This window comes from Silurus meridionalis, chromosome 23 (genome assembly GCF_014805685.1).
Source record: "Silurus meridionalis isolate SWU-2019-XX chromosome 23, ASM1480568v1, whole genome shotgun sequence".
Classification (NCBI taxonomy): Eukaryota; Metazoa; Chordata; class Actinopteri; order Siluriformes; family Siluridae; genus Silurus; species Silurus meridionalis.
The window spans coordinates 2,534,396-2,541,895 of record NC_060906.1 but is presented as its reverse complement, the minus strand read 5'-3'; the positions used below and the strand labels follow the sequence as shown (position 1 = coordinate 2,541,895).

Here is a 7,500-nt window from a genome sequence, read left to right as displayed (position 1 = left end):
ACAGAAAACTTCACCATTAAGCCTCTTCTCAGCCTCATTCAGCTGTAGTAGTGCTGCAGGATCTGCTAGACTTTATAGATTTGGTTTTGACGACACACATGATTGCCTTAAACACATTGAACAAAAGACCTCTTGTAGGTCTGATCTTTTAGATATGACCCTGGAAGAGGGGAATTGCCTGTATGTAGATGTTCATGTTCAAAACCTTCTGATGTGTATTTATGTAGATATGCAGTTGTAAGATTACCTGATGAAATAGTTGAAGCTAAATCATTACCATACACATCTGCACACAGCTGCAGAGTTGGTGGCACTTACAAGAGCATGTCAGTTGTCTGAAGGTAAAGTAGTGACTATATACACTGATTCTAAGTCTGCTTATGGTGTTGTGCATGATTTTGCTGAAACATGGAAGCAAAGACACTTTAAAACAGCTGATGGAAAGCCCATAGCACATTTTAATCTCATAGACGACCTTTTAAAAGCTGTTCAACTCCCTGCCAAAGTGGCCATAGTGAAGGTTAAAGGACATGCCGCAGGTGATTCAGAGGAAATTCAGGGAAACACGTTAGCGGATAAAGTAGCTAAGGAAGCAGCAAAACAACCAGTAGATTTGGACACAATAGATACAAACCCTGAGATTTTGATGATGTCACATATCTCCAATATACCAGATATTGACCTAAAAATACTTCAGAGTCAGCCTACTGAGGAGGACATCAAGGATTGGGCTTCTAAATAATGTAAATCAGATTCTGAATTTGTCTACCTAATCGTGTTGTGGTCTACAGTTTCCTCTGTTTTAAAAGCTGCTATACTCTCAGATGAGTTTGTGTTGACTTCTAAGAATGTATTCAAGCAGACCACATTCATCTCCCCCCATTTCTAAGCATGTGATTTCAATAACAAGATTACTTGAAAGAGTCTTTAAATTTCTCAGACATTTGAGTTGCCTCTTTGGTCTCATTTGAGTAACCATATCACCATCTAGTAGCATGTTTTGGACTGGTTGTTTTCAGCAAACAATTGCTCACTGTTTACTGTCCCTGACTTATTTACTTCTTTCTCTGTTTTGGTTTGTCTTTCAACTGGGTTATCTTTTTTGTTCTCACTAAAGAATTTTTTCGTGAATGTGGTATTCCTTTTATATTGTGTTCTATCTGAGTCTTTAGTGGTCACAGAATTACCTTTTTCTGGACACGATAGTGTACGTATTTGGTTGAATGTAGTTGTTAGTTTAATCTTTTCCTGTCTGACCAGGACTTGATCTCCCACTTCCAGCTGTGAATTCTTTGTCCCATGGTGATCAGCATACAGCTTGGTTTTCCCCTTTCTGCTCAGCATCATGCTGCTTTATCTCCTGGACATGGTGTGGCATAGAAAAATCCTGCAGTTTTCCCTGATTTTCTCATTGAAAAGTAGTTCTACAAGATCCTTTCCTTTAGTGCTGTGGTCAGTGGCCCTGTATAATGCCACATATTTACAGAGCTCCTTTTTCCATTCTAGGCATTCTGACTAAGGAATCTGTAAGTGGCAATATAGATTCATTTTGCCTCTCCACCTGTGCCCACCTTGGTGTAGTCTTCACATGCTGGATACAATTTGTTTCACAAAATTGTTGGAATTGACAAACTGTGGTCCACAATTTGATCTGAGGGTGCAAGGCAGACCATGAATGCTGAAAACCTTCTCTAAACACTCAATAATTTATTTTTTGTTGTTGTTGTGGTAGACTTGAGTATTGCGTACTAAGGACCTAAAATATATTTGTGGTAGATCCTCGCATGACACTATCTGACATGTTTTTTTTTAATACTCATTAATGGCAGGCCACCATACTTTACTTCTGAGGTTCTGTTTGGTGCCTACAATGCCCAAATGTCCTTCTTGAGCTAGGTTTTAAGCTCTTACTCAGAGAGATTTTGGTAATATAATGTGTGTGCCCCTCAAGACTAACTGTCTGATGATACTTAACTCATTGGCAAAGGGAGCGTATGACTTGGATTCATTGAAACAACCAGTCTGTATTGCCTGTCTGACTTTTTTTTTCCATTCATCATCTGTTGCTGAAGCTTCCTCCACAGTTTTTGTTCAGTGCATTTTTTTTTGCCTGGAAGTTACTTTTTTTTGTTTTTTTTGTTTGCTCTCCTGTACTAATGAACTGAGAAAGAGCTCTATTGGGAACATGCACAGAAGTATATATTTTTGCAGGTTTACAGTGCCTTGCAAAAGTATTGACCCCCCTTGGCGTTTTTCCTATATTGTTGTCTTACAACCTGGAATTAAAATGGATTTTTTGGGGGTTTGTATCATTTGATTTACACAACATGCCTACCACTTTGAAGATGCAAAATATTTTTTATTGTGAAACAAACAAGAAATAAGACAAAAAAACAAAAAAAAAATTGAGCGTGCATAACTATTCACCCCCCCAAAGTCAATACTTTGTAGAGCCACCTTTTGCAGCAATTACAGCTGCAAGTCTCTTGGGGTATGTATCTATAAGCGTGGCACATCTAGCCACTGGGATTTTTGCCCATTCTTCAAAACTGCTCCAGCTCCTTCAAGTTGGATGGGTTCCACAGGTGTACAGCAATCTTTAAGTCATACCACAGATTCTCAATTGGATTGAGGTCTGTGCTTTGACTAGCCATTCAAGACATTTAAATGTTTCCCCTTAAACCACTCGAGTGTTGCTTTCGCAGTATGCTTAGGGTCATTGTCCTGCTGGAAGGTGAACCTCCGTCCCAGTCTCAAATCTCTGGAAGACTGAATCAGGTTTCCTCAAGAATTTCCCTGTATTTAGCGCCATCCATCATTCCTTCAATTCTGACCAGTTTCCCAGTCCTGCTGATGAACAACATCCCCACAGCATGATGCTGCCACCACCATGCTTCACTGTGGGATGGTGTTCTCAGGTGATGAGAGGTGTTGGGTTTGGGCCAGACATAGCGTTTTCCTTGATGTGCAAAAGCTCAATTTTAGTCTCATCTGACCAGAGTACCTTCTTCCATATGTTTGGGGAGTCTCCCACATGTTTTTGGCAAACACCAAACGTGTTTGCTTATTTTTCTTCAAGCAATGGCTTTTCTGGCCACTCTTCCGTAAAGCCCAGCTCTGTGGAGTGTACGGCTTAAAGTGGTCCTATGGACAGATACTCCAATCTCCGCTGTGGAGCTTTGCAGCTCCGTCAGGGTTATCTTCAGTCTCTTTGTTGCCTCTCTGATTAATGCCCTCCTTGCCTGGTCCGTGAGTTTTGGTGGCGGCCCTCTCTTGCCAGGTTTGTTGTGGTGCCATATTCTTCCATTTTTAATAATGGCTTTAATGGTGCCCGTGGGATGTTCAAAGTTTTGGATATTTTTATAACCCAACCCTGATCTGTACTTCTCACAACTTTGTCCCTGACCTGTTTGGCGAGCTCCTTGGTCTTCATGGTGCCGCTTGCTTGGTGGTGCCCCTTGCTTAGTGGTGTTGCCGACTCAGGGGCCTTTCAGAACAGGTGTATATATACTGAGATCATGTGACACTTAGATTGCAAACAGGTGGACTTTATTTAAGTAATTACGTGACTTCTGAAGGTAATTGGTTGCACCAGATCTTATTTAGAGGCTTAATAACAAAGGGGGTGAATACATATGCACTCACCACTTTTTCGTTATTTATTTTTTAGAATTTTTTTAAACAAGTTATTTTTTTTATTTCACTTTACCAATTTGGACTATTTTGTGTATGTCCATTACATGAAATCCAAATAGAAATAAATTTTAATTCCAAGTTGTAAGGCAACAAAATAGGAAAAACGCCAAGGGGGGTCAATACTTTTGCAAGGCACTGTAATCAAGCTAACAGTTGTGTTTAAAACTAACTGTGGATGCACTTTTCTTTTTCCAGTGTTTTCCTCAAATATAATTTACAGCAATAATCTACAATTGTTTTATTAGAAGCTAACAGAAAGGACATGATGAAAACTTGCCACAGTTTACATGGATAGGAAAGAATGTAAATTGCGAATCTGTGTTCCTTTGCTACAGCTGTGCTTTAACCCAATGAACTTACAAACCTAAAAAACAACAACTGCAGAAACGAGGATGGATGTGCTGTGGTACAGTCTATATAAAAGCTGTGTACATAATCAGCCTTCAACTCCACAGAAACACTTTACTTTCACAGCTGATAAAGGACTCTTCAAAATGCCCAGTGTCTCTGGAAACACTTAATTCCACTATGTAGATCTGGAATCATCAAGAAAGAAGCTTGAACAGGAAGCATTGTTGAAATCACACACTTGATTTGGCTCACAGTTGTAGCACAAACACTGGTTTGGTGGAGAGACACAGACCTGACTAGCTGAGGTCAAAATGTCAGAGATGATAAACGCAGTGAACACAAATAATAGCATGAGAATTAGTTGACAGTGTGGTACAGACAGACTGAGTCAAACTCTGCACACAATCTTCCACTAACATCTCATCTAGCAAATCAATGACAATGTTTAATGAGATGGAAAGAAGAGGGGGGGATTGATTAGGTAGGTAGGTGGGTCAGTAGGTAGGTGTTTAGGTAGGTAGGTGGGTGGTTAGGTAGGTAGGTAGAATTCAAAAACATATCCACTAAATTTGTGTTGTGATAAAAGTTTTAATTTTGGCCTTTTTATATTTATGTTTAATAAAAAGTTCTCAGTGCATCATGAAAAATTAAGCATATAAAATAAATAATAAATAAAATCATTGTTTCTTTTTTATATTCTGTATATATTATGTATTTAAAATTTTTTTAATAGCTATCCTATTTTTGGAGAAAAGTATATACTAAATAAATTAGATAGATATATACACACATACACACACTAATAAAAAAAAATATATATATATATTATATATATATATATATATATATATATATATATATATATATATATATATATATATATATATATATATAATACATATATATATGTAAGTATGGTTAAATTCTATAAAACATTATACAATTAAATGGAAAATACAATTCAATTCAAATCAAAATTTCAATTTGTCAAAACAAATAAGTATAAAATTAAATGGAAAAATATTATTTAAAAAATAGTGAGTATAATGTGAAAAAATTATGTAAATAAACAAACCAACAGTAACAAGTAATTTAATAAATATTCCTTGTTTATTTTATTATTATTATTTTTTTTTTTCGTTTGTATTTAATGTGAAAGTAATTAAAGGTGTGTGATTATTTGGTTTATACTGAAGGGTATCATAGTACAAATTTACATGTCTTTAATATACACAATATACAATACAACATACAGACCGATAGATAGATTTAAATATCCGACTAATGAAAGGACGTCGTGAATAAATTTTGTTTTGCTCTAAATGTTTTAATTTCGCTCATTTAATATTTTTGGTTAAAAAAAATGGACGACTTCTGAGCAAATCACGAACAATTAAGCCAATAATAAAATAAAAATGAATGAAATCGTTGTTTATATTATATATTCTGTATTTTATTATATATTTATAATTTTAATAAGTTATCAAATACCAATTAAATTTAATTCTATACATTTAAAATACCATTGTTTTATTTAATTTTATATATATTTGTTTGTTTGACAAATCGAAATAAAAATCCACAGAAAAATCCACTTTAAATAATTGTTGTTACTGATGCGCCAAGTCTCAAATCAGCACTAAAATCTGGCATGAAGCGCAGGTCCGACAAGTAAAAACCGTCCGAGTGGAAACAGAGCAAAAATACCGCCCGGTGACAAGTTGCAATGTCTCATATTACCACTAGATGATAGCATTTTACTACTACAAAAATCACCGAAGTACAGTTTTTTATTTATCTCAATTTTTATTAAAATTACACTTAAACTTTACAAAAGTTTGTTATAATAAATCTATCTATCTATCTATCTATCTATCTATCTATCTATCTATCTATCTATCTATCTATCTATTTGAATGTTGTATTGTATTTTAAATCATCAGAGATATAAAAGATATATAAATAAAGATAAATATATACAAAGATATAAAACAGATCTTTTGCTCCTCATGGATCATTATTAAAATTAATATTTATTAAATTACGTGATACTGTGAGTTTGTCGACTTCATGGAGGGATCTTCCTTTTCATATCATGCATTTCTCTTCAACTTTTCAATTAATCACATCTCCATGTGTTAGAATTGCCAAAGACTATATAGTTTCAACTTATGCACATTTTCACATTTCTTTGATCACTCTTAAAGCCTGTATTCAATCATTTAAGCAATAAATAAGCATTTGGTGTATTTTCACTTTGTATTGTGTATTTTTGAGAAAGACCACAAATAAACTATGATGAACACTTGCAAATGATAAACTTCTGCAAGTAAGAAAATAATTATAACAATCTAACATGTTCATTCATAACAAAATATTACTGATAAGGTTGAGAACAAAAGTAGAGAAAAGAAACTCCTACAATGAGCAAATTCATGTGAGGAATTTGTTTAACTTTACATCACATTACAAAAAAAGATTGCAGAACTTCTACCCAAGATCAACTGATCTCCTGACCATTTTTTCACCCTGATCATCTTAATAATATGTTTCAGCTGTAGGAGTCATTTAGGTTCATTTAGTCAGTATATGTTTTTTATAACCCCATTCCCACTCTGGAAACCAGAACAACTACAAATATGGTGACTGATTTGTTCGCTTTGTAAGAAGTTCAATTGCGCGTCTCTAGTGGGAATTGTAGTTTATAAATAAAGACCCTGCCTTGGTTGTTCTACAATAACAGTAAAATATCCCAGATGAAGTGACATCCTAGCTGTAGGAGATTGTTGATATATTTAGTAAAGATACATTTTCATAACCCTAAACCTAACCCTACTCTGGAAACTGGAAGAACACATTGTTATTTAAAAATGTGATCGTTATATAGTTGATACACGGTAATAGCTGAAGTAAAAAAGAAAGAGATACACTATAAGGACAAAAGTATTAGGACACCTGACTTTCACATCCATAGTTGGTTCTCTACTAAACTGTTAACGCAAATCTGAAGACACACAATTGTATATGACGTGTTTGAATGCAGTAGCATGCAATTTTCTCTGCACTTGAACCAGGAGACCCAAACATGTTCCAGCATGACTATACCCCTGTGAACAAAGCAAACGCTATTAAGATATGATTTGCATTGGTTTGAGTGTAAGATCTCCTGCAATAGAGCTCTTACCTCAACCCTATTGAACCCAAGTCCTCTTCACCTCACCTACATCACTACCTGACTTTACTAAGACTCTTCTGTCTGAATGAGCACAAATCTCCACAAACACAATACATAATCTAGTGGAACATCTTCCCAGAGAGGGAAAGTTATTATAAGAGCAAATGGAGACTTAATGTGGAATGAGATGTTAAAAATCACATATAAATATTATGGCCAGGTGTCCACAAACTTTTAGCAATATAGTGTATAGAATAAGCATATTTATATGTGGAATC

The 7,500-nt window shown here is 35.1% G+C and overlaps 2 protein-coding genes across 2 annotated transcripts in view; one reads left to right on the top strand and one right to left on the bottom strand.

Moving 5' to 3' along the window:
- Positions 1–291, top strand: part of LOC124376841 (NACHT, LRR and PYD domains-containing protein 14-like) — a 216,556-nt gene extending 216,265 nt beyond the window's left edge. The window contains exon 5 of the mRNA XM_046836136.1: positions 1–291. This exon is cut by the window's left edge and continues 959 nt beyond it. The gene's annotated coding sequence lies outside the window, so the exon portion shown is untranslated.
- The window catches only part of LOC124377340 (ribonuclease inhibitor-like), a 351,047-nt gene that overhangs the window by 189,567 nt on the left and 153,980 nt on the right, over positions 1–7,500 (bottom strand). The window lies entirely within an intron of this gene.